Source organism: Dermacentor silvarum, chromosome 1, assembly GCF_013339745.2.
Source record: "Dermacentor silvarum isolate Dsil-2018 chromosome 1, BIME_Dsil_1.4, whole genome shotgun sequence".
NCBI lineage: Eukaryota > Metazoa > Arthropoda > Arachnida > Ixodida > Ixodidae > Dermacentor > Dermacentor silvarum.
This window is the reverse complement of record NC_051154.1, coordinates 395157762-395163761: the sequence shown is the minus strand read 5'-3', so window position 1 is coordinate 395163761 and position 6000 is coordinate 395157762.

Sequence of the window (6000 nt, the reverse complement as noted above, 5' to 3'; positions counted from 1 at the left end):
AGGTGGTTGCGCCGTATTCATTCGAAGAAACTTTGGCATTTGTGTGCAGTCAGTGTTTTCGTGTGAAAGTGGGCGCCTTTTAGTGGCTGATTTTTGTTTTTGCGATAAGGATTTCCGTGTCATTTGTGTCTACGCACCGAATGTTCAAACAGACCGGCGATCCTTCTTTGAGCGTCTTGAAGAGTACGTAAACTGTGACAAGGTGGTAATACTGCTGGGCGATATTAACTGTGTATGTACTGCTGATGACCGCGCAAAATTTTCACACGTACGCGATAGGAGTGCTGAATTTCTAAATGCAGTGGTGCACAATTACGACTTGGAAGATATCGGTAGTGTCTTCGCCAGTGGTACTCACCCGCAGTTTACTCACTTCCAGCGTGATAGCCACGCTCGGCTAGATAGATTATATGTGTCAGCCGAATTGGTGCCCTTGTGTAGCGAATATGATGTGCAACCCATTGCATATAGCGATCACTGCTTGGTAACTGCCACCTTTGGGAAAAGACAGATCAAACACACCTTTAACTGGGACCTCTGGAAATTGAACGCGCAGTTGCTGGATGACGATGCTTTCGTTGATGCTGTTGCGAAGGAACTAAAAAGCCTGATTTCAGTCGAATTAGCAAGCTTCGCCATTAAATGGGAAGAATTTAAACAGAAAGTAAAAACAATGGCTATTGAAAGAAGCAGTGTCCTTCGGCGTAACCTGAAAAAGGTAGAAACGAACCTTCGCCAGCAACTGCAATTTTTCATCAGCATGGAAATTTTCCAGCCTGGTGTGTATGTTAACGAAATAAAGGAAGTTAAAGCCGAACTCGAAAGGATAGACTCTGAGAAATACAAAGCCGCCGTTTTGCGATCAAGGTCTGAGAAGCTGTGGGCGGGAGAAGCGCCAACAAAACGATCTCTCTCAGACGAGCAAAGGTACGCATGTCGAAAGGAAATCCGCCAGCTAGCTAAAGGCAATGACATCACGTCCGACCAAAACGACATCAAACAAGGGATCGTCGATCACTTCAAAGCCTTCTTAGGTCAACCACGCGAACCTAAAGATGGCTACCAGACGGAATTCCTTTCATTGATGCCAAAGCTCGATGAAGAAGTTAAGGCACGGCTAGAACATCCCATTACCCTGAGTGAGATAGAGTGCGCAATAGACGAGTTGGCGCCCGGTAAAGCACCTGGGCCTGATGGCTTAGGGGCCACTTTCTATAAAACGTTTAAGTCAGCGCTGGCTCATGTCCTCCATCTAGTTATCAGCGAAGCGTATGACCGAAAAAGATTGCCTTTGTCTTTCACAACCTCGCATATCGTGCTAATCCCGAAGAATGATGACGAAAAGAAACGTTTGTTGCCAGGCTCATATCGCCCGATAACTCTAGCCAACGTTGACTATAAAGTATTCACGAAAGTTTTAGCAAAACGACTGCAAGGTGTCATCAAAACGTTGGTAGGGCCTCACCAGACTTGTGCCATTAAAGGCCGCAGTATTACAACAAACGTACATGTGGTTCGAAGTGTGCTAGAGTGTTGCGACGCGATTGGCGATTACGTCGCGATGATGCAGATAGATTTGGCGAAAGCCTTCGACCTCGTCTCGCACAAGGCTCTACTATGCATACTCGAACATACGAACGTTGGCAGTGTCATAACGGAAGGCGTAACGATGGCGTACAAAGACTGCTCAACGCGAATCATTGTTAATGGGGAGCTCACCGATAGCTTTCGTGTGCCCTCGTCGGTGCGTCAAGGATGCCCGCTTTCGCCCCTTCTGTTTGCTGCTTATCTCGAGCCACTCTGTTTGGCCATTAAGAATAATGACCGCATAGCAGGCTATCGACTACAGGCAGCACACGTTAAAATATTGGCGTATGCAGACGACATCGCGATTCTCTGCACAAATAAAGCCAGCATTAAAGAGGCAACTACTGTAGTCGAAAAATTTTGCGATTCAGCTGGAACCCAGATAAATTGGGATAAAAGTTATGGCTTCTGGCATGGGACTTGGGAAGACACGCCGGAGACCTTTTCTCGATTGAATTGGTCAAAGTTACCTACACAGTACCTGGGGGTGCCTCTCGCAAATTACCGTGAGGCCGAACCGTACTGGCTCGACCAAGCTTCGAGAGCAAAGGAAAAGGCTGACGGTTGGAGAGGAAAGCAATTGTCAATGTTTTCTAGAGCCACTGTTTGCAACCTCTTTTTAGTTTCTAAGATATGGTATGTTATGAATGTGTTGTCTGCTGCGCGGGTAAGCGTACAAAAAATTCACCGCATTTTCACTACTTTCATTTGGGCCTCTACCTGGGAGAGGACTAGTCGAACAAACTTGTTTCTCCCGGTCAAAAAAGGTGGGCTTGGTCTGGTTCACTTGTTTTTGCGACAAATTGTGTCACGCTTTGTGTTTCTGCGGGATCAAAATGATCTCTTTCTTCGAACAATAGTACAAGTACGGCTGGGCAGACTTCTTCCGGGATTCGTTGTTTCGTCGGCTCTGAACATGCCGGGAACTGTGAAAGGATACCTGCGTGAAGTGGTGATGTCATATAGGATGTTAAATGTGCGTTTCTCACAGCAGTATCTGTCCACCGTTACAAAGAAAAAATTGTACAGAGATCTTGTGGACACGATGCTCCCCGTACCTTTGTACCGCTCGCCACACCGTGGAGGCCCCGGACATGACGTGTTAAAAAGAGTGAAGAAAATGCCAGTACGGCCATCAACTAAGTCTTTCTTTTTCAAATTACATACAAACACACTTCCCGTTAAGACCTGGCTTCATATCAAGGGTATTTTCATCCCCTGGAACACCAACTGCTTTTTATGTGAAAAACCAGAAACAATAGAACATGTTTTCCTAGATTGCTGGGACCTGATCTTTCACTGGGACGTTCTGCAGAGAACGCTGAAGAACCAGTTACCCCTGGACCCATATGGGATACGCTTTTTGCCAATAGATACCTCAGAGCAAGTACCGTACGACCTCATTATGGTCCTGGGCCTCCACGCTATGTGGAAAACTCGCATGCAATTTGAACATGCAGACTTGGTTGTAATACCGGTGCGAGAACACTTCATTGAGAGTGTTGTTTACGTGATAGACGCTTACAAATCACTGCCTGATCCACCGCAATGGATGTATGTACACGATGAACTGGTGTCACTGAAAAGATTTTAGTGCTGTGTTGGCCAAAGTGCGGCTGGCACGTTTTATCATTTGTAACCCTTGATTTTGTACGTCGACGACGGCAATAAAGAAAAAAAATGCAGAGTGGCGCAGTGGAAGCGTGCTGGGCCCATAACCCAGAGGTCCGTGGATCGAAACCACGCTTTGCTACGGATGTTTTTATTTTTCTCACATTTTACAGAAATATCTAATCAGCGCGTTACGTCCACGTGAAATATTTTATGCCGTTAATCGCACTCATGCACGACACATCCTTTACGCGCTTTAAGAAGCTTAAATCGTTGATTAGAAATGTGCGCCAATTCTCATGCAGCCGTGACAGTCAAGCAGAGTGGCGCAGTGGAAGCGTGCTGGGCCCGTAACCCAGAGGTCCGTGGATCGAAACTACGCTCTGCTACGGATATTTTTATTTTTCTCACATTTTACAGAAATATCTAATCAGCGCGTTGTTTCATGTCCACGTGAAATATTTTATGCCGTTAATCGCACTCATGAACGACACATCCTTTACGCGCTTTAAGAAGCTTAAATCGTTGATTAGAATTGTGCGCAAATTCTCATGCAGCCGTGACAGTCAACCAGAGTGGCGCAGTTCTCAAAAAGAACTTCCCATAACCCCGTATGGAATTCGATTCCTGCCAGTTGAAAGGGATCAAGGAATACTTTTGATATGTCCATGCTCCTGGGCCTCCACAGTTTGTGGAAGACGAGAATGGCTGTTCGTCATGCTGACGCCAATGCACGCTCTACGCGAGAGAACTTCATTGAAAGTGTTTCTTATATACGAGAAGTGTATCGGTGCACAGAGTGAAGCCGCAGACTGGGTTAGCATTCTTGATGAGCTGGTGTGCCTCAAGAAATTTTAATATGACCATCCCGCCTGACGTGATGTCAGTGCACTGTATATATGCATTTGTATTGTTTCGCTAGTGTCAAAGCAGGCAATAAAGAAAAAAAAGCAGAGTGGCGCATTCTGCTTCCGGCCACCGAGCGTGACGGATCGTCGAATCATGGCCTCTTCAGGGGCAACGACAGCGGTCACTTTTGGCCGCGGAAACAGGCGCAACGATGAATATATCGAATATCCGTTTATTCTGCCTCAACTGCCCCAAGGACGATTGGCGATTAATACCGTGTGTTTGCACGGTGATGTGCGTGCGAGACCTTACAAGGTCGAAGATTTCAGGGACGCCCTGCTGCCGACAGGTTTGCTGCCTGAGGTGCTATGCATAGGGGCGTGCCAGATTAACCACGTCTGGGCGGTGACCCTCAAGGATGCGACCGCCACAAAACGACTGTTGGCCCTCAAGGAACTACAAGTAAAGGGACGACGGTGCGTCATCGTTGACCCGCAGGACCAGCAGGTGAAGCTTCGGCTTCACTGGCTGCTGTACGGCGTCGCCGACGAGGACGTCCGCACGGCGTTCGCAGCTTTCGGCAAGGTCGAGGAAGTGAGCCGTGAGAGGTGGCGTGTCCAAGGCATGGGAGAAAAGACGTCAACCACAAGGACCATGCTGCTGAAGCTGAAAAGTGGAGTCAAGGTGGAGGACCTCCCTCACCAGGTCCGCGTCGGCGGTGAGTTGGCCCTGGTGGTTGTTCCCGGTCGCCCCATGCAGTGCTTGCGCTGCCAAGGCACGGGACACGTCCGCCGGGAGTGCAAAGTCCCCCGCTGTTCACGGTGCAGACGATTCGGCCACGTCGACGCTGACTGTGTGAAATCCTACGCCACCATGACAGGCCCAGCTGCGAATGACGTTGCGGCAGAGCACGTCATGGACGTTGTGGAGGCGGAGGACGCTGCCAAAGGAGCTGGAGACCTGGTGCCGTCACCGACAAGCAATGGTACGCCGAACGAGGGTGCAGACGGCAAGTTGGCCGAGGCTGCTGAGAAGCCGAGTTTGCCAGAACAGCCCCCGACTGCAGAGGTCCAGGCGACCGGAGGCGTTGGTGAAGACGCGGCCGATGACGACGAAACAGCAATGCAGCAGGACAATGCCGTCATCGACGGCGACCGGACAACGACCCTTGGTGCCCCAGTCAAGCACTCCCACGAGGAGACCAAGGACAGGGACGAGAGTGCAACCAACACCAGTGAGGGACCGCCGACCAAGACGCCGCTGGGAAGGCGCATGGGCTTCAAGCCAAAACCGAACGTTCCTCCTGAGAGAACACCTGGTGACAAAGCACCGGCCACTAACGCCGCCGGGAAGCCGGAGGGTCCCGGAGGCGACTAGCCGAGGGCTAGTCGTGAACGGTAAGCACCATGCTCCGGGCCTACTTTTTCTCTAGTTCAATATGGCTCTGTTTCCGTCCCTTAGTATTGCCACATTAAACGTGAGAGGGTTGGCGGCTAGTCGTAGGCAAAGTCAGCTCCTACGGTTAGTCACTGACCATGACATAGACGTACTAGCCGTCCAGGAAACTAAGGTAGACGGGGAGGAGGAGACCGGGAGCCTGGTGCGACGTTTCACGACTAGGTATTTTGCGGTGGTCAGTCATGCGATTGGCACGTCCGGGAGCTGCCTTCTTTTTGTAAAGAAGCTGCCAGGAATACAGATTCAAAGAGTATTTTCTTGTGAGTCTGGAAGGATTGCTTTTTGTGATGTTTTCACGAGTGATGTCGAGTTTCGCATCATATGCGTATACGCACCGAACTCTGCTGATGAGCCTGTCTTATTCTTTTCGAACCTTGAACAGTATGTCCGGTGTGATAAGCGCGTAATCCTGTTAGGAGACTTCAATTGTGTGCTGAGCGCTAAAGATAGAGTCAACAATGCCGGTATGCGTGACAAAAGTAGTGATGTGTTGTC